The 22,228-nt window shown below is 41.9% G+C and overlaps 1 protein-coding gene across 6 annotated transcripts in view; it reads right to left on the bottom strand.

Annotated features, from left to right (window-relative positions):
• The window catches only part of pik3ap1 (phosphoinositide-3-kinase adaptor protein 1), a 141,429-nt gene that overhangs the window by 87,463 nt on the left and 31,738 nt on the right, over window positions 1-22,228 (bottom strand). Inside the window, exon 1 of one of the 6 annotated variants that reach the window (XM_069885839.1) lies at window positions 15,201-15,422. The exons of the other annotated variants lie outside the window; for them this stretch is intronic. The gene's annotated coding sequence lies outside the window, so the exon portion shown is untranslated. Of the gene's footprint in view, window positions 1-15,200; window positions 15,423-22,228 lie in introns of those variants that run through there. 6 annotated transcript variants of the gene reach the window in all.

Below are 22,228 nucleotides of genomic sequence, written 5' to 3'. Positions count from 1 at the left end.
CTGACTATGGTCCTCTCAGTTGCAGGCTGATGAATGAAGCTCAAGGGACTGGGAATAAAAGGGGCAATGCCTATGTGATGGTAATATGATTAAATTATTACATTAACCCAACAGTTCTACTTACACGGATACTTAAATCAAAACGCTAAGGTTATGCAGAGAGAAGGGACTCGAGTCCTCCAGCCTCTCCACTTAGTATTCAATAAATCACTTCAATATGAAACCAACTCACATACATAAGAATAGATAAGGCTGTTCCACAAATAGACGCATCGGAATAGCACTGACATTCAGTCATCATTCAGGACCTTAACCCTAACCCTAATGCACCCTGAAGGTTAATTAAAGGAAGTGATGTTAAGGTTAAAGTCACGACATCCTATTGTGTAATTGTAGCTTTGAGATTATGGTTGAGATATGTTCTATAAACACACAAAAGGCGGAAGTCATTGGAGTGGATTTCTGTAGTCTGGAGCTGGGAGAGAATGAGCTAGTAATTCCTAGAGAAAGGTAGGCAAACAGAGCCAGTGACTAACAACTTCCCTGCGGAGATCCATTGTTTTTGACTTTCCTTTTCTGAGGAGCTCGCTCTCAAAGTCGATAAAGACCACAACTCAAGCCAAATACATGGACTACGTGTCAAACAGACTAAATTGATGCTGAATCCACATGACACGAAATATATTTACCTTTTTCTTGAACAATACAGCTGGTGTTCCGATAGGTATTTTAATTAGCATTTAAGAACCATTAAGGTGGATGAAAAATCAGATGTTCAGAGACATGGCACAAATAAAAACAGAGCAATTTCATGGGCACCAAACATTTATCGCTGTGTGAGAGATGACTCCGATTTACTTCAACAACACAATTATTGCCCTCACCTTAGAAAAATACATCGGTCGAGGGTTCAGTGGTACAGGAGCCTGCAGGCTTCTAATCTTCTTCTGAACACCTAAAAGAGGCTTTTTAAATGTTCCCATTGTACCAGCCTCCATCTAGTGACACTCACTCATTGCAGACACTCACTGCTCTCTGTGTTAAAAAAAACCTAGCTCTGACGTCTCCCCTAAACTTTCCTCCGCTCATGGAGATATCCTCTGGTGTTTGATACTCTCACTCTGGGAAAAAATGCACTGGCCATTGTGGTGGTACACCACCAGCCTACTGCAGGGGGCAACCTCTGTACCTGCAGGCGTGTAAGGGGACAGGCCAACACCTGGCCGGCTGCCAATCAGTCGGCATGAATGGATCAAGCCCCACCCGATCAGATGTCAATCACCCTCTGGGATATAAGCCTGTGCCGCCTCCCGAGGCCTCACACTGAGTTACTGCAAACACAGCCAGTCTGGGTCTGTGGAGGTTTTTGTGAATTAAAGCCTGTTGTTCAGTCTTTACCTTGTGTGTGTCTGATTCTGTCTAACAGCACACCACAGCTATCCACCCTACCTCTGCTTCTCAGTTAGGACTTCTGAACTCCAAATAGAAAAGTCATAGCTCTGTTAAGACACATTCTCCAATCCAGGCAACATCCTGGTAAATCTCCTCTGCACCCTCTCTCTCCAAAGCTTCCATGTCCTTCCTGTAATGAAGTGACCAGAACTGAACATGTTAATTCACTAAAGTCCCATTCTTGGTGTCAAAATTGGTTGGGCCACCAAACTTCACCCATTTATGTCTTGCACAGTAGACAGAATGAAAGGCTGATCTGGGAACCCTGTCAGTAGGTTGTCAATCTCAGAGTTTGTGTCTGGGACACAATGTGGGGAGGGGAGGTGGGACATTTGCCAGTTACTGTGCTAAAACGGCCACCGACCCAGATTCAAATTCGCCGCTGTTTTTGCGTTCTCCCCATGACCTGTGTAGGTTTCCTCTGGATGCTTCCGTTTACTCCTCCCTTCAACAACAAATTGGGATTGTAGGTTAACTAGTGTATTTGGAGCGCAAATGGGCCAGGAGTGTCTGAAATTAAAATTTAAAAAAAATATGGGGTATCTGCATCAACACCAGAGGACCCCAAAATCCAGCAGCAATAGATATTCACCATGACAAGTAGTTACTTAAACAAAGTTACTTTTAATTACCTTTAAACATAAAAACAGAATCGCATTTTAACTTATCACGATTGACTTACTTAACCCAACTTAACCCTCTTCTAATTCTAAATGCACGTTTGTGTAATGAGTGTGCAAGTTCAGAAAAGTTCTTTGGTTCACAGTCCAATCTCACTTCTCATTCCTCCAAGTTCACTGGTTGCAGGCAATTCTTATACTGTGCACAGAATTTAACATGTATAAAGTTCACCAGGCTTTGAAGCTCGAAAGGTAAATGGTTACCGCTCAGAAAGGTTCTTGTCGGTTTTCAGAGAGAGATTTGTCGTTCCAGGACATCTACAACTGATTTACTTCCATCAGCCTCTTCAGTGTCTTGCCGAAGAAACTTGCCCTGTCAGGGTTCTCCAGATGATAACCCCTTTCTTTCAGGTCACCACAGAGTTCCTTTATGTTTCACTTATTCCAAAGTGAAACATTAAACAGCCAGTCCTCTCCTCCTGCATGAACCACAAGGACTTTGACCAGGCTATATTAAGAACTCACAACTCATCTTCCAAATGGGGCTTTCCACAAACTTGCCAGCTTGTACTGTTCCAGTCCCAGCTGCTGTTGCCAGCTGTAACACTGTAGAACTTACCTCTGTCTCTCTATCCTGAAGAGAGAAAACCTGTTTGACTCTCTCTGCTTGCAAAACCACATGACCCTCTTAGAACAGCTCTAGACAGTCTGCGATTCTGACAAGATCTTTCATCTGTTGCCTCTTTGTAAGCAACAATCCATTGGTGAAGTCTCTTTGGCACTCTCCAAAGCTCTTGCAAAGGCTGTGGGGCCGATATGTCTAGCATTAGCAGAGCTCCAGTATTTCAAATAAGATCTGCTTTAAAGTGTTTGTATGTGACCTACTCTAACAAACCTTTCCCAATTTATCTTCCAAAAACATATCTATATACTCTGTCACAGTTCTCAGTGCAGAGCTGAGAACATTAGTTTGATTCACTTAGAGGCTTTTTGCTCCTCGATCGTACTTTTAGAAGCAACCATCAGCTTTGATGAAAGGTCCTTGAGCAGAACAGATGCTGCCAAGGTGGGTCAATGGGATTTTTTAAACCTTCTTCCCTACAGTACAACTCCGATAGGCTCATGGTCCCCATTTTCTGTAGTAACTGTCCCGTAACTGGGAAAGGCTTCCACATAAATCCCCGGTTCCTTGCCCTTGCATTCAGTTTCTAATTGAACCATTTTCAGGCCCAGTCTCTTCTTGTTCTTTCTGCCCTGTGTAATGACTGTCAATCCCTTTTGCCAACCTCCTGTAACCTTTTTTCACTCTGCAACTATCTTGCGCTGTTCACTATTTCACCACTTCATCTGCACAGTGCACAGATACTCCGTGTATATGTGATACAGAATCTCAAGGTAGCAGCAGCGGTCCTGACACCATGCTGTTACCACCACGCAGCTCATAAACACAATCATTCCACAAAGTGATTGGACTGGTCTGGTAACGGGAATGAGTTTACTCTCATCCACATTGTGCAATGTACACATGCACTGCAACTCTGACTTGCAACAGCCAAACAGGTGAGTAAACTAACTGAATTAAATTAAAAGAGACAATATATATATAAGATAGGTCATAAATATTCACAGTAATTCTAATGTAAAAAGTGCCATGATAATGCACAGTAAAAATAAAAATAAAATCACAGTAGTGTAACAAGGGAAGGTTCAAGAATCTGATAGTTATTGAAAGGAACCCAGAGGTGCTAGTCTTCAGGCTTCTGTACCTTCTGCCCGAAGTAGCAGTCAGAAGAGATGGTGAACAGGCTGATTGGTGGTGGGGGGGGGGGGAATGTCTCCCCTGGGTGGGAGGCCAGAGCTTGTAGTGGACCTGGTTATGTTTACTGCCTTCTGCATTCCTGGGCACTCAAGTTGCCAAACCAGGCTGTGATGCAACCAGTCAGAAAAAGAAGGGCCTGACGCAATTCGTTTTATTTTTTCAACTTTGTATTCCTGAAGTTTTGGGAGAACAACATTTTGAAAATCCATTTGAGATTGAAAGAGCTCACAGGACTCTGAGATCAAAGCCTCTTCCAAATCAAAGACTGTGTTCTATATTAATAAATGCCTGCATTATCAGGACAGCGAGAAGGTTTTGTCTTGCTGTGAGAGGGGCAAGGGAACGGCAAGGCCCATTACAATGGGAAGAAGATAGAATTTTATTCTCTCCCGCTCTGAGTGAGAAGGAAGAATTCAATCCAACTAAGAAAGCGTTTTTTGATCAAGGTTATAAATTTGTTTTTCTACCCTGCAACTTTGAAGATTTTTGTGCCTGGAGGCCAAAGTGGATTTTTTTCAAGCAGAAGAATTTGCCTATTTCATTATTATTGGAAATGGAGAAGATTCTAAGATGGAAGAAATAATAAGAATTATTCTTTCTTTTCTCTTCCTTTTCAATTTCCAGGAAGCTATTTTAATTGTGGGTAATTCATTAATTAAACTTTATGTATTAAATGTACCAAGGGAGTTGGGAGAAGTGGGAAGTGCTGATTGCTGCGAGATTATATGTGTTTATGATTTTAGTCACAACTCGTAAAGTGGAAGGGGGTAGTGTTGTATATTTGAACAACACTTATGGGGAGAGTTTCTTTTATATGAATATAGTTATAAGTATGGAAATATATATTATTTTTTTATTTTTTCCTTTTTTTGTGCCCTGGATTGTGTACTGGCACACAAAATATTATGTACTAGAATTAGAGGAGACTTGTGGAGGGAGGTGATAAAGGCGGTGATGAGTAAGGTAATGAACTTTGTAAATTTTAATATTAATGGGTTAAACGGATATATGAAAAGGAAGATATGTAAACATACATTAGGAAAATGGGAGTTGATGTGGCCTTTCTTCAAGAAACACATTTAACTGAAAAAGAACATTTGAAATTAAAAAGGAATTGGGTTGGACATGTAGCATCTTCTTCATTTAATTCTAAGGCAAGAGGTGTGGCAATTTTGATTAAAAAGAGAATCTTCCAATTAAAATTCAAAATGTTGTGATAGACCCAGCAGGGAGCTATGTAATGGTATACTGCCAAATATTTTCTGAATTCAGGACTTTTAAAAAATTTGTATGCTTCAAATATTGACAGTGAGAAGTTTATTCAAGAAATATTTCTTAGTCTAGCAGAGGCACATGCAAACATTTTAAAAGAAGGGGATTTTAATTTCTGTTTAGATCCATGATGGATTGATCTACTCTAATAATGATAAGAAACAAAGTAGATAAAGCTACTCTGGTTTTGATGAAAGACTTGAATTTAATAGCTGGATGGAGGAGGATCCATCCAAGAGAGAAAGATTATTCATTTTATTCAAGTAGATATGATTCCTATTCTAGAATTTATTTATTTTTAATTTCGGCACATATGCAAGTGAGGATTGTTAATAACAATGAAAATGCCTAAAAAGAAAAAGACGATTTATAGATGGAGATTGAATTCTCTATTATTGAAAAGATTTTTGTGCATTTGTTCGAACACAAATTCGGACATTTTGGGATACAAATTTGAATTTGGTAAATGGTAAGTTTATTAGATGGGATGCTTTAAAAACATATTTAAGAGATCAAATTATGTTTTACTTCTAAAATTGAAAAGGAGTATAAGAGAGGGATTGATCAATTAGAAAAAGAAATAACAGTTTTGGAAAAGGATCTTCTGAAGATAAATGTAAATTAATTAATAAAAATGTCAGTGTAATACTTGCAAACTTATAGAACTGAGAAAGCAATTTTAAGAAGGAAACAAAGATATTACAAATTAGGTGAGAGATCACATAAAATATTAGCTTGGGAATTAAAGGCGGAACAGACCTCGAGAATAATCAATGCAATTAAAAAGGATCCTTACATTGTCAGTTAAAAGCCTTGAAATAAATGAATCATTTAGAAAAAATTATTTGAAACTATATAGTTTGGAATCTTTAAAATACAAAAATAAAATCAAATAGAAAATTATTTATCACAGGTAATGCTGCCTAGACTAAGTTCAGAAGAGCAGGCTGAGCTGAATGCTTCTTTTACAGAGGTAGAGTTGAGGGAAGCTATGGGTTCACAACAGAGTAATAAATCTCTGGGAGAAGATGAATTTCCACCTGCATCTTATATAGAATTTAAAGATTTATTAATTCCTATATTTATGCAAATATTAGATCAGGCTTTGAAAACCCATACCCTCCCAGAATCATTTTCAATGGAAATAATTACAGTGAATCTAAAAAGGATAGATATCCTTTAAAACCATCATCTTATACATCTATTTCATTTTTAAATGTGGATTATAAAATTGTTGCAAATATTTTGGCAAATAGATTGACTAAATTGCTGCCAAAATTAATAAATATGGATCAAAAAGGCATTGTAAAAAGAGACCGTCATAAGAAAAAGTAACTAATTACTTGGTGTAATTCATTTAGCACTGTGACAGAGTATATAGATATGTTTTTGGGAGATAAATTTAAAACAGATCTTATTTAAAATACTGGAGATCTGCCCCATGATAGTCATATCAGCTCCACAGCCTTTGCAAAAGCTTTGAAGGATACTCAAGAGACTTCACTAATGGATTGTTGTTTACAAAAGGCAACAGATGAAAGATCTTGTCAGAGCCGCCTTCTGTCTAGAGATATTCTAAGAGGGTCATGTGGTTTTGCAAGCAGAGAGAGGGAGAGAGAGACACACACAGAGATAATTTCCACAGAGGTAACTGGAACTGGAACAGGACAAGCTGGCAAGCTTGTGGAAAGCCATTTGGAAGATGGCCTGGTCAAAGTCCTTGTGGTTCATGCAAGAGGAGAGGACTGGCTGTCTAATGTTTCACTTGAAATAAGAGAAACAAGAATGAACTCTGTGATGACCTGAAAGAAAGAGGTTATTATCTGGAGAACCCTGATGGGGCAAGTTTCTATGGCAAGAATCTGAAGTAGCTGATGGAAGTAAATGTACAACAAATCTCTCTTTGAAAACCAACAAGAACCTTCCTGAGCAGTAACCATTTACCATTCAACCACCAGAGCCTGGAGAACTTTATAAATGTTACATTCTGTGCACAGTACAAGAATTGCCAGCAACCAGTGAACTTGGAGGAATTAGAAGTGTGAATCAAAAAACTTTTCTGAACTTACACACAAATTACACACATGTGCGCTTAGAATTAGAAGCAATTAAAAGCAACTTTTGTTTAATTTACCATTTGTCTTGGTGAATATCTATTGTTGCTGGGTTTATGATTCCTCTGGGTTCGTAACAGCACAAAAAAGAGGAGATTTGAGTGTTGCAGTGGCTTTAGCTGCAGAAAAAGCATTTGATAGATTGGAATGGGATTTTTGTATTAAGGTGTTGGAAAAAATTGGATTTGGATTGTATTTTATAAATTGGATTAGGGAATTGTATAATAATCCTAAAGATAAAGTAGTGACTGATAGACAAATATCTTCACTCTCCAATTAGCTAGATCAAGTAGACAAGGATGCCCCTTATCTCCAGCTTTGTTTCTGTTACCTATAGAACCTCTTGCTCAACCAATTTGGAGTGATTTGGAAATTGGGTTTGTCAAGAAGACCATAAAATTAGTTTATTTACAGATGATGTTTTAATATATTTGACTGAGCCTGAGACTGCTTTTCGAAAATTATATGTTAAATTGGAAGAATATTGGAAGGTTTCAGGTTATAAAATAAATTGGGCTAAAAGTGAAATTATGCCATTAACAGAAGGTGATTATACTCAGTGTAGAAGGGGTACTCAGTTTAAATGGCCAAAAGAGGGTATTAAATATTTAGGTATCTGTACGGATAATAATTGTAAAATCTAAACAAATTGAATTATTTACCATTACTTAAAAAGATCGAGGAAGATTCCAAAAAATTGATTAATTTTCCTATAACTTTAGTGGGAAGGGTTAACTGTATTAAGATAAATATATTCCCAAGAATGCAATATCTTTTCTAAATATTACCTATTTTAATACCTCAACTTTAATATTTCAAGAATTGAATAAATTTGTAATGAAATTCCTCTGGAAAGGTAAAATGTTAAGAGCTTCTATAGAGAAGTTAACATGGAAATATCAATTGGGAGGCCTACAGCTTCCTAATTTTAAAAATTATCGAGCGGCACAAATGAGGTTTCTTGCTTCATTTTTTGAAAGAGAAAAATTAGAATGGGTTGAAATAGAATTGAATGTAATAGAAGAGAAAAAAGCAGAAGAATTTACATACAAGTAGGAACCAAAATTAATGGTTTGTGATATAGATACACCATTATTGAATCATATGATTAATATTTGGAATAAAATAAATGATGATATTGGTGTAAGAGAGTCTATATTGCCTAAAATGCCTTTGATTCAAAATTCTCATATCTTTTTCAAAGGATAATCAATTTTTGGATATTTGGTTTGGTAAAAGTGATAAATGATGATGATTATTATGAAAGGGGTCAATTACTGTCATTTGAGCAATTGAGAAATAAATATAATACTCTTTTCTGTTATTTCCAACAAAGAACATATTTGATGGATAAGTTAGGACCAATCATGTTGTTGCCTAGTTGTAATGAAGTAGAACTCCTTGTTAGGAGAGGAATTGTTAAAAGGTTTTATTACAATTAGGATCTCTAAACGAGGAGTTCATAAATTCTAGACCAGCGGTTCTCAACCTTTTCCTTTCCACTCATATGCCACTTTAAGTATTCTCTATGCCATAGGTGCTCTGTGATTAGTCAGGGATTGCTTAAGGTGGTAGGTCGGTGGAAAGAAAATGTTTGGAAACCATTGTTTTAATCATCCCTCATTAACTCGTTTTGTGCAGGGTTTCGTATCTCCAAAGGAAATGATGGGCCAATGACAATTTTTCCTCAAGCAAAATATTTCAGTAACAATTGGGTCTAGAGTAGTGATTCTCAACCTTCCCTTTCCACTCACGTCCCACCTTAAACAATCCCTGACTAATCACAGAGCATCAACAGCATAGGGATTACTTAAAGTGGTATGTGAGTGGAAAGAAAAAGGTTGAGAACCACTACTGTAAGGTGTTTGTATGCCCTTCCTGTGTCCAGTTCCCTCCCACCATTCAAAAAACGTACAGGAATTGTAGGTTAATTATAAATCTAATGCAGAGTGGACTGGTTCAGAATGAAGGTGCCAAAAATTACAGAGCACTGATGGTATGGGGAATACTTAAAGTGGAGAGAGTGTAAAAGGTTGAGAACCACTGTTCTAGACATATTTATTTCTCAAGTTATATATGTTATAGGTGGGAAATACATCTGAATATTGTAATTGGAGTAAATATAGAAAGATTGATGTCGGAACTGTATAACTAATAGTATTAATATAAGATATAGACTAGTTCAGTATAATATTTTACATCAGCTATATCCTACTCCACAGAAATTGAATAGATTAAAATCATATTTATCGGTTCAATGGTTTTAGATGTGGTGAAGATATAGGAACTTTCCAATTCTTGTAAGATGTTTCATAGGAATATTTTGGATCAAGTTTCAGGAGTTGCTTTTCCGCAAAATCCAGACTTATTTTTATTGGTAAATATTGAAGGAACAAGGCCTGAATTAAAACTATCAATATACCAACTGGAATTTGTTAAATTGGTGTTAGCGGGGACAAGGAAATGTCACTTCGAAATCGGATACATCTTAAGGGATGCCAAGATGGCATGCAGAAATTCAAAGTTGCATTCCTTTGGTGGAAAAAAAAATTACATATAAATGAGAAATAAATATGCTATGTTTTTGGAAATTTGGCACCCATACACCCAAATATTAGGATTTAATTTATAACATCCTTTCTATACCTCTAGACCTGCGAGATTCTCCTCTGAACTGCATTGAAGAATTTTTATATCTGTGTGTTAGACAACACCTCTGTGCAATCCTGAAATTTTTCTTTCTATGTTTATGTAGTTATATCTATCTTGAGGGGGGGGTGTTTTGAGGTGTGGGTGAGTACCATCATGTATGTTTCTTTTGGAACCTGTATTAAACTGAATTAATTCAGATTATTGCATGTACAGAAAAAATGTTAATTAAAATATCCAACAAAAAATAGTTCAAATTTCATCAAAAAATTCGCCAACAGAATCACAGACGGCAATAAGGAAATGTATAGGAGTGATATAGATCAACTTGTTGATTGCTGTCACAACAACCTTGCACTCAACATTAGCAAAATTAAAGAACTGATTGTGGACTTGAGGAAAAGGAAATCAGGGGAATGCAAAGCAGTCCTCATTGAGGGGTCAGCAGTGGAGTGGGTAAAGCGCTGCAAACTCCTGGGTTCAACGTCTCTGAAGATCTCTCCTAAGGGCATCACATTGATGCACTCACGAGAGCTCGCCAGCAGCTATATTTTGGTATTAGTTTTTGAGGAGATTTGGCATGTCACCAAATCTACATTTGGAGGGCATTCAGACTGGTTGCATCATTGCCAATGCCCAGGGCAGGAAGAGACTGCAGAGGGTTGCAAGTTCAGCCAGCGTCATCATGTGGATTAAGGACAATCTTTAAGAGATGGTGTCCCAAGAAAGGAACCTCTATCATCCAGGACCCTCACCACCCTGGCCAGGTTCTCTTCTCGCTGCTACAATCAGGAAGGAGATGCAGTAGCCTGTGCGAAAATAGCTTCTTCCCCTCCACCATCAGATTCCTGAATTGGTAATGAACTATCCTCATTATTTATTTTTAAGTATTGTATTCATAGAACTGTAATTAATAGCCATTTTTACACCAGTAATGCACAAAACTGCTGTCAGAAAACAGCAAATCTTGTGTCATATGTTCATGACAATAAACTCGATTCTGAGTTTTTTCTCTCCGGAACTCAGAAGGCTGACAGTGTCCTTAAGAGAAGTTGGCAAAGTTATTATAAAAGCTGATTATAATAGTTCATTATCCGAGAGCAGAAGTGTCCACGACACATGTTTAAGGTAAGAAGGGTGGAATTTGAAGGAGATTTTCCTCAAGGGCGAAAGTTATTTGAAATGATGGGGCTGTGTCCATTTACCCATTGGTCCAATGTGGACGCTGAATTCCAGAATTGCATTCAGGCTAATCCCGATTCGGGGGGGGGGGGGGGGCGGCAGCAGCTGCATGCGCGTTGTTCCGCACGAAGGACACACTTACGTGCCTTAGCTCTCTGCAAATCACGCGCCCCTTGGAGGATTGCCCCGCTTTTAATCCAGCAGACTGCAAGCACACCTCGGAAGGTTGTGTCCTTCTGCCCCATTCTGTGCACACTTGCGACACAGGTCCCTCACGCGATCAAGCAATTCACAACCCTCACTTGGCTACTCATACCAATAAGAAGTCTTACAAGGTGGGTTCCTCAGTGGACGCTGAAGGAATATTTGGAATGGGGTATAGCTAACACCAAATTGACCTGTCTTCAGCTCTTTAAAGCTTTTAAGGTCCTGTAGGGCATTGCACAAGAGCTAACTGAGGCTGACTTGCAAAAGGCCTTGACTCTAATAGAGAAGCCAGGTCAGGGCCCCTCTGATCTGCGCGTTATGCCTGGTAGCGCAGACCACGTTAAACGTCAGTGGTTTAAATCGTATGCTAAGTCGCACCATGTGTTTCACAGAATCATGGCCACAAACAAGGGTAAATCGAAGACCAAGGGAGAGGGGCAATCCCCAAACGGTGGATCAGATCCGCTAGGCAAGGAATGCCCACTGGGGGAGCCCTTCGTCTGGTTGGCACATGTGCAGTGACATGTTCTATTGCTACCAGACTCGCAAGGTGATGTTTGAGAGCTGTGACGCTTTCCACCACCAGAACAAGCATGAGGAAATGGTGAAGGCAGAGGCCATCATATTTGAAAGGCATTTGATAAGGGACTTGGATAGGAGTAGAGAGACATGGGGCTGAAGGGATTTGTCCAATGAAGCAGCCCAGCCAAGGTGAGTCAAAGGGCCTACTTCTGCACCAAACAACTCCACGAATCATTTTATCCCCTCACTAACCCCTTATCCATGCATCACTCTGCTTCTATTGCAAGGGCTGCATACAAGAGTGGGAGCCAGCCAGTGCTTTTGGCCGCAACTCCTGGTTGCACGCTTCCTCCATTAGGATCAGGGTCAAGACGTGCTTGGGCTAAACTAAAACTCAATTTTTAAAAAAAATTAATCATGCCCCTTGTAAAACATAAGCAAACCTGCAGCAGGAGACACACCACCCTGCGATAGAATGCAATCAACAAATATGCTGGAGAAACTCAGTAGGTCACGTAGAGCTGGGGGTCAAACACCATTGATAAATGCGCTGGAGAAACTCAGCACATCACAAGTTTCTCCAGCACATTTGTTTATTGCATTCAACCCCAACATCTGCAGATTTTCTTGTTGAACACAGCAATACAAGGCTTTCTATAAGTGGAAACTGATGGGTAATTCAATGTGTAGGTTTCAGCATATTTTTAGATGTTGATTCAGATACCACTGTAATGCAGTGGTTTCACTGCCTGTAAAAGCAACTTCCTGTAACTTGACCAAATAGCCAGAACATTTCGTGCATGTACTTTTGTACTTTGCTCTTTTCACAGGGAGCCTTTGTGGGCCAACAGGATTTTTTACGCTGAAGACGGTTTCTCCTCTTCCCTTCAATTTCAAAAAGAGGAGAGACAGTGAGTGGCCAACTTTGAGATGTGCAGTAACATTAAAAAGTCTCAACAAAATTAAGCTAACAAGAAGGTATTGGGTTCAAATGGGAATGTACTCAAAGGAGGAGGGGACTTTAATTATCAATGGAGTTTCAAGTCACGAAAGAAAAAGATGGATAAATCCATTCTACTACATACAATCAGAACGTGGCAAGAAATTAATGAATGTATCAGAAAAAAAAAGGAGGGATATCAATAGAAGCTCCATTGTGTAAAAATGTGAACATGGGCAATAGAATATTAAATTTGTGGTAAAGCTATGTTGAAGATTGCTACACGGAAGGAACTCTTATGACCTTTGAACATTTAAAACACAAATACGGAGTGGCCAATGGGACCTTCTTCTGTTTTCTCCAGCTTAAACCGTTCTTAAGAGGGAGACTAGCGTTAACCCCACCTGAAATTAGTGAAGCTGAACGAATGGTTTGGATGGGAAATACACACCCAAATTTATCACAAAAATGTACTCTGCTCTCCAGAATGAAAGTGAAAAGCCAGGGTTGCAGAGGCCATGAGAAAGATGTGAGTCGGACTTGGGGGTGGTGATTCTAGAAAGGAGCTGGTCAGATTGGTGCAAGGTCAGCACAACGCCAACGATAAATGCAAGATGTGGACTGGTTCAGTATTTTTTTTTACCTCAATTATATCTTACACCACAAAAGTTACACAGCTGAAATCTCAGAGATATGGGACTGAGAAAAGGAACCTTTCTACGTGCCACATGATCGTGCATGAAGGTGAGGCTATTTTGGCAAGAAATCACAGAAAGATTAACCAGGATAACAGGAGTGGCCTTCACAGGTGACCCAGAGTGATATCTATCAGGTCAATTCATGGAAATAAGCAACAAATTGATCAAATATCAAATCACTTTTATAAAGATAGCACCTGGTGGTAGCAAAAGAATGGATCGCGATCACTTGGACGTCCAACTCCCCTCTACATATAACACTAATGAACACTGTTTACCTATGGGAAAAATCGCATCTAACTTAAAGGACAAATATGACACTTTTGTCAAGGTCTGGCAGCCATACCTGGACCACATGGGGGCCCAGATACAGTCAGAAGAAGAAACAAAAAAAGGTATAAAAGTAACTATTATGTATTCAAAAACGTAGTTTCCCCGACTGTACTCTACATACTTAAAATATATGTAATCTCTGATGGTGAATGGATCTGTACGTAGGGAAGGGGAGGAGGGAGGGAGGGACTGGTTTGATTTGTTTATTGTGTTTATGAGAAAAAGTTTAAAAGATTGTATATTTAAAATGTCACTATGTACAAGTTTTGCAAAAGACAAAAATATTCAAAAAAAGCTGTCGATTAACCATTGTGAAAAGTGTCACCCTTGGGAGATTACAGCCTACAACGAAATATAGAGATCAAACAGTGTCAGATGCTGCTGTGCACAGCCTTGCCATTTGTGACTGGACAAGGAGGTCAACAGATACACTCATTTTAGGAATATTTAGCTGATTGGTTCTGTGAATGGAGCTGTAACTTACATTAAGAACATAAGAACCAGGAGCAAGAGTCGGCCATCTAGCCCGTCAAGCCTGCTCCATCATTCAATGAGATCATAGCTGATCTGGTAATAGGCTCATCTCCACCCGCCTGCCTTTTCCCCATTTTCCATAAATCTACGACTACATAAAAATAAACCCATCCTTGACTTAAATATATTTACTGAGGTCGTGACCACTGCTTCATTCGGCAGTGAATTCCATAGATTCACCACCCTCTGGGAAAAGCAGTTCCTCCTCATCTCCGCCCTAAATCTACTCCCCTGAGCCTATGTGCCCAGTTCTTGTCTCTCCCACCAATGGGAAAGACAATTATCTACCTCTATCTTATCCATGCGTGGCACGGTTGGCGTAGCGGTTAGCGCAACTCCTTCACAGCACCAGCGATCGGGACCAGGGTTCGAATCCCGCGCTGTCTGTAAGAAGTTTGTATATTCTCCCCATGTCTGCATGGGTTTTCCCCGGGGGCTCCCATCGTTCAAAACATAGCGGGGGTATAGGTTAATTGGGTGTAAATTGGGCAGCATGGACTCGTGGGCTTAAATGGCCTGTCACCATGCTGTAAGTCTAAAAATTTAAATTTATATCTCTCATAAGATCCCCCTCGTTCTTCTGAATTCCACCGAGTACAGTTCCAGACGACTCTATCTCTCCTCTTAGGCCAACCCCCTCATCTCTGGAATCATCACTGCTTCCAAAGCCTCCATCCTTCCTCAAGTAAGGACCAGAACTGAATGCAGTTCTCCAGACACAAGAGTAAAGCACAAAAGTCTTCAGACACCACGGTTGAAGTTAAAAGACAAAGCTGGAGAAACTCAGCAGGTCAAACAGTAAACTTTATATAGAAAAGATGAAGGCAAATGCCCAAACAAAAAATATGTTGCTCCTACCTTGATGAAGGCCGAAACATTGGATATGTATCTTTATCTTTGCTACATAAAGTTCACTGTTTGACCTGTTGAGTTTCTCCAGAGTTGTCTTTTCACTTGTAACTTAAAAGGGAAGTTTGAACAGGACAGTCACATTTTTCTGTGCTGTCATGTTCCATAGTTCTATCGGACAAGGAAGTCTAATTCACACAATCGCTAGGGTGAATGAGCTTCAGTTTAGAGAGGCAGGAGTTATAGCCTTTAGTGGTAGTAAGATTGTTGAGTATAAAATAAATCACATTTAATCTTGTTATTGTCCTTCTAGCTGAGTGGTGGCTGGGTGAAGGCAGACCAATGCATGGCAGGTCACGATGATACTTGCTGCGAAGTGAGGCCGAGTGTGCAGGAGTACAAATCTCAGCTGCAGAGATGCAGCAAGGCCTGGGCCTTGACACGGCTTTCGAGGCACACCAGCGTAGGTTACCACAGCCGGGTGGCAGTTGGGCCACAACAAAAGCGAAGCCGCAACAAAAGCATGCAGCTGAGTTTTATCAGGGACGGAAAGAGTGAGAGGGTCAGATAAGCCTGACGGTCAGATAAGCCCTGACAGTCAACAACTAAGAATCTGGGATGAGCAGCAATTTCTTTCTGTGGGAACATGTGGGTGAAGGGCAGATCACAGGCTGTGACTCATGGAGTATTTACAGCATTCTCCATTCAGTTCCAATTTCCATCATAAAGAGAGTATAAAGAGAGTCACACAGCGTGGAAACTGGCTCAATTTGACCACACCCAACCGATATGGACCATGAACTGACCTTCTGGACTGTCATTACAAAGGCTGGATTTCTGCCAAGAACCCGGTGGTACAGCTGAGGGCTGACTCGCCAATCGCTTGGAACTTTTGAGAACAAAGGAAGAATCCAGCTGGGAAGCAGAGAGCGGCAGTTGAAGCGGCAGAGGACAGCTGGAGAGCTGTGCAAAATACACATGCCTCATAAGTGAGGATTCGTAAGTTTACCACAACGCAACATCAGTGTAATCTCTCCAACATTCAATACGGTGTCCTTTGTTATCAGTTAAAGAACTGAACTTGGACATTGAACTTCGAGATTGAATTCTGTGCATCGAGTCCACGCTGCTGAAGATCCAGCTGCGCTGGTTGGGTCACGTCTCCAGAATGGAGGACCATCGCCTTCCCAAGATCGTGTTATATGGCGAGCTCTCCACTGGCCACCGTGACAGAGGTGCACCAAAGAAAAGGTACAAGGACTGCCTAAAGAAATCTCTTGGTGCCTGCCACATTGACCACCGCCAGTGGGCTGATATCGCCTCAAACCGTGCATCTTGGCGCCTCACAGTTTGGCGGGCAGCAACATCCTTTGATGAAGACCGCAGAGCCCACCTCACTGACAAAAGGCAAAGGAGGAAAAACCCAACACCCAACCCCAACCAACCAATTTTCCCCTGCAACCGCTGCAACCGTGTCTGCCTGTCCCGCATCGGACTTGTCAGCCACAAACGAGCCTGCAGCTGATGTGGTCATTTACCCCCTCCAGTCACAAATGGCTTCCGCGAAGCCAAGCCAAAGAAGAAAGAAGAATATTTGCTATAGGTACTTATAGTGTTAGGACATTATGCTGTTAACAGTCATTAATACAGTTAAAATTTAACCCTTTTGAATTGCGTCTTCTGTTGTTGCTGGTTTGAGATGTAACAACCAAAATGTCCCACCCATACTCGTTCTGCCAGCCTGCGTTTCACCCATATCCCTGTAAACCCATTCTCTCCTTTCTTAAATGCTGCAGTATTGCCTGCCTCCTCCGGCAGCCCATCCCATACACCCACCACCCTCCATGCAAAAAGGCTACCCCCAAGGTTCCTGTTAAATCTCTCTCCCGCCCCGTGCCTTAAACCTATGACCTCTAGTAACCGATTCCCCAACTCCAGGTAGAAGACTCTCTGTGTTCACCCTATCTATTCCTCTCATGATTCATCTTGCTCCCTTCCTCTGCTTCATCTCGCTCTCTAACTGCTCCGTCCACCAAGTTTGCAGTTTCTTTCTCCTGGTTGATGCTTACCTTGTCTGCCCTCTCCCTTACGTTACCCATTGCTGAACCTCACCACATGCCTTACAAAGTGGCGCCAGCCCAACAACAAGAACATGCTGTGCTACAACAGGAAGTTGTTCTAATGGAAACTTTAGTGTGAAATCAACTGTGATCTACAAGATGCATCATCAGTTTAATGACTACAATATCAAAGGTTACTGATTAGGAGAGTGTGAACTGACCTAATGTGGTTTTTTTTTGTGTGTTTAAATGAACTCAACAATTATATACAACATATCACAATGACCCAAAGACTAAATAACCATAATCCAAAGGAGCAGAATCAGGCCATTCAGCCCATCGAGTCTATCATGGCTGATATTCTATCCTTCTCAACCCCATTCCCCTCGTAACCCTAAACTTCCTTCTTGATCAAGAACCTATCTACTTCTGTCTTAAATCTCCCCAATGATTTGGCCTGTCTAGCTGGGTATGACGATAACACCATCTACAAATTGGCCGACAATACCACAGTAAAGGGTTGTATAAAGGATAGGGATGGGTCAGCAGGCAGGAGGGAGAATAAAAACTTAGCTGAACGGTGCACCAATGTCACCAATGTTGACTTCAGGAAGGGAAAATCAGAGGTTTGCAAATCCAGTGATCATTGGGGGATCAGAGGTGGAGAGAGTGAGCACATAGTCACCATCTCAGAGTCACCATCTCAGTGGATCTTTCCTGGACCCAATACACCAATGGCATCATAAAGAAAGCATGTCAGCGCCTCTACTTCCTCAGGGGTTTGCGGAGGTTTGGTACGACACCAGAAACCCTGGCAAATTTTCACAAAGGTTGGTGGAAAGTGTAAGCAAAACTCTCCCCACCATTGAGTACATCTACAGGGAATGCTGTTGTTGGAGAGCAGCAGCAGTCATCAAATACCCCACCACCCAGCACACGCTCTGTTCTCACTGCTGCTGTCAGGAAAGAGGTGTAGGTGCCACAAGACTCGCACCACCAGATTCAGGAACAGCTGCTACCCCTCCACCATCAGACTGCTCAACGTCAGACTCCTCAACGACAAACTCACTCAGGGACTCATTTAAGGACCCTTACTTGTGCACTTTATTGATCTTGTTCTCTCTGTATTGTAGAGTCAGTTTGTTTACATTCGTTATCTGTTTATAGTTCTTTTGATTGTTTACATACTTACGCTGTGTCTATAGTGTGTTTTTTGCAATACCAATTAGCGGTAATTCTGCCTCGCCCGCAGGAAAAAGAATCTCAAGGTTGTATGTGATGTCATGTATGTACTCTGACAATAAATCTGAAATATTTCAGCCTCTCCTAATCTTGTAGACCTCTATTAATTCATCTCTCTTCCTTTTTCACTCGAAAGAGAAAAGCCCTCACTCTGCTAATCTTGCCTCATAAGACACATTTTCTAATCCAGCCAACTTTCTAGCAAATTTCCTCTGCGCCCTCTCCACAGCTTCCACATCCTGCCTGTAATGAGGTGACCAGAACTGAACACAATATCAAGTGTGGTCTCACCAGAGATCAGTAGAGCTGCTTCAATGGCAGACATGCACAGCCATCATTCATTCTCTCTGGTCACTCAGTCAAGGGAGCTTTGGTCGCAGAGACCAAATCCTTAGAAACAGAATCCACAGTCCACATCATCAGGGGATGGGAAGATGCTTGAGTCGATTGTAAAGGATGAGGTTACCCAGTACTTGGAGGGATATAACAAGATAGGCCAAAGCCAGCGTGGTTTCCTTAAGGGACAGTCTTACATAACAAACCTATTGGAATTCTTTGAGGAAATGACAAGCTGGCTGGATAAGGGAGATGCAGTGGATTTTCAGGCCTTTGACAAGGTGCCGCACATGGGCTGATTTAACAAGAGCCTAAGGTAATAAGAGGAGACATACTCATATTTTTCCCTTGCAACCGCTGCAACCGTGCCTGCCTGTCCCGCATCGGACTTGTCAGTCACCAACGATCCTGCAGCAGACGTGGACATACCCCTCCATAAATCTTCGTCCGTGAAGCCAAGCCAAAGAAAAACTCGTATGGGCAGAGCGTTGGCTGATTGGCAGGAAGCAGCGGGAATACGAGGATCACCATCTGATTGGCTGCTGGCTGCGAGTGATGTCCTTTTTAGGTTTCAGGTTAATGATTTAGTTTATGGAATGAATGGCTTTGAGGCCAAGTTTGCAGAGGAGACAAAGGTAGGTGGAGGAGCAGGTGGTGTGGAGGGAACAGGGAGGCCGCAGAAGGACTTGGACAGATTCGGAGAATTTATTTCATTTACCGCTTCTCTGCTCAATGTCGGAAAATGGTCGATTATGTACTTTGGTACAAAAAAAAAACGGGCATTTAAAAAAATAATTAAATGGGGAGAAAATTGAAAATAGCAGATGAAAAGGGACATGGGAGCCCTCATGTGATTAAACTTACAGGTTGAGTTGGTGGTGAAGAAGGCAGATGGAATTCATGTTAAGAGGAATAGAAGCTTCATAAGAGCAGTTCTGGGCTCATCATTTAAGAAAAGATGTGCTGAAGTTGGAGAGGATTCAGAGAATGTTCATTAGGATAATTCCAGGAATGAAAGGGTTATCATATGAGGAGCGTTAGTCAGCTCTTGGCCTGTACTCATTGGAATTTAGGAGAATGAGGTGGGATTCATTGAAACATTTTGAATGTTGAAAGGTGTTGTCAGAGTCGATGTAGAAAGGTTGTTCCCTGTGGTGGAAGAGTCTAGGACAAGACGGATTGAAGAGCGTCTGCTTAGAACAGAGATGTGTAGAAAATCCAGAGGGTGGAATTTGTTCCCACAGGCCATTGTGGCGGTCAAGTCATTGGGTGTATTTAAGGCAGAGATTGATAGGTTCTTGATTAGCCAGGACATCAAAGGCAGTGGGAAAATAGACCAGCTCGTGGGGCCCCTGGGCAACACTGCCTAGTTCTACCTCCTACCCAAGATTCACAAGCCTAACTACTCCGGTAGACCTGCTGTCTCTACGGGTTCCAGCCCCACTCCATAGCTCAACTCCATTTTGTCCCACCTGGTTCAGTCCCTCCCCACCATCCCTGGCAAGGCATCCCTCAATAACTTCTCCTTTGTCTCATCTCACTTTCTCCAAGTCAAGGAGATAGCCATGGGTATCAGCTACGGACCCCAGCTACGCCTGTCTATTGGCTGTATCTGTGGGGCAATACGTGCTGCAAGACGACACAGGCACGGTTCCTCAACTCTTCCTCCACATCAATGCCCTGCCTCCTGTATCAATGCTGAGCTCATCAACTTTATCCACCCTGCTGTCAACATTTACCCTGGCCTCAAACTCACTTGATTCATCTCCCCTCTCTCAATCTCTCTGATTCCATCGCTGGAGACAAACTATCTGAAGACATCTTTTATTAACCAACCAAGTCCCACACCTCTACACCTTGTCCCCTGTAAGGATTCTATTCCTTTCTCTCAATTCCTCCGCTGCATCTGCTCCCAGAACGAGGTTTGCCATTCCAGGACATCTGAGAGGTTCTCCTTCTTCAGTAAACATCCTCTCTACTGCCATCAACTCAGCCCTCCTCTATTTCCCACACATCTGCCCCAGATCCTTCCCCATTCCCCCTCCCCCCGACTACAGATGCAACAAGGACAGGATTCCCCTTGTCCTCACCTACCACTCCACCAGTCTCCACATCCTCTGCCACCTAAAACGTGATCCTGCCACCAGACAAATCTCCATGGACCACTCCCTCTGCAACTCCCTCATTCACTCAGCCCTTCCCACTAATCACCCCCTTAGTACTTATTCATGTGACTGTGGGAGAGGCTCCTCTTGCACCCACATGTCCTCCCTCACCACCATTCAGGGCCCCAAACAGGCCTTCACTTGTGAATCTACTGTTTTAATTTTAAATGTAGACATACAGCACAGTAACTGGCCATTTTGGCCCACCCAATTTACACCCCATTCACCTACACCCCTGGGACATTTTTGAGGAAATTGGACCCCCCACCCCCCCGAGGAAACCCCCGCAGACTCAGGGAGAACGTACAAACTTCCAGCGCGGGATTCGAACTCCGGTCCAGTCCCAATCGCTGGCACTGTAAAGGCGTGGCACTAACTGCTTTGCCAACCCTGCTGCCCATACTGTTTTGGCTGTTTTTAACCCAAAGGACACATTTACGCCAGCCCTTCCCCAGCAGTCACAACTACTGAATGTCCATGATTTGGTTACCGTCAGGGCATTAATTCCTGCCACTTCCTCGTGAATAGAGTTCAATGCACCTAATCTTTGCCCAGATCCTGGGAGGTGTGGGGAGGGGTGGGGGACGAGGTTGGTGAGCTGGGGAAACAGTGCAGGGGGATGGAGGTAGGAGTGTGAGAGGTAGGGGACCTGCGGTGCAGGACACAGGGTACAGGGACTGGTGGTGAGGGGGAGGGAGACATCCAACTTCCTCATCCATTGAGCAGTTCCCTTCATGGCCCCCATCATCAGATAAGACATGGAATTGGGTTGGATTCTGATTGCTGCACCAAGTTTGCTCAGTGATTAACCTTGATCATTTATAAACCTCCCTGCAAGCAAACTTCAAACATGCAAAGCCAAACAATTCCCATATTCCAGAGTATCCAGAAACGGCCTGTGACCCCGGAGAATCACACATTCATCTGGTAGCTTTTACTCCAGGTTATCATGTACTAGGCAGCCCTTGAATAAAACTCCTGTGAATATTCCAGGTCACCCTTTGGACAATCAAGAATACACAAGAGTGTGGGAGGAACTCAGGTCACACACCATCTGTGGAAGGCATCAGGAAGTCAACATTTCGGGCCTGAGCCCTCCATCAGGTGCATCTGAAATCAGACAGACACCCAAATAAGGTGGGGGAGAGCAGGTGGGGTAGGGGGAGAGGAAGGGGGGTTGGGGGAGAGGAGGGGAGGTGATGGAGAGAAGGGGAGGTGGGGGAAAGGAGGGGAG

The sequence above is a fragment of the Narcine bancroftii genome, chromosome 6 (genome assembly GCF_036971445.1).
Source record: "Narcine bancroftii isolate sNarBan1 chromosome 6, sNarBan1.hap1, whole genome shotgun sequence".
NCBI classification, from domain to species: Eukaryota; Metazoa; Chordata; class Chondrichthyes; order Torpediniformes; family Narcinidae; genus Narcine; species Narcine bancroftii.
Note: the sequence above shows the minus strand (reverse complement) of the source record. Positions and strands in the feature narration are given on the sequence as shown.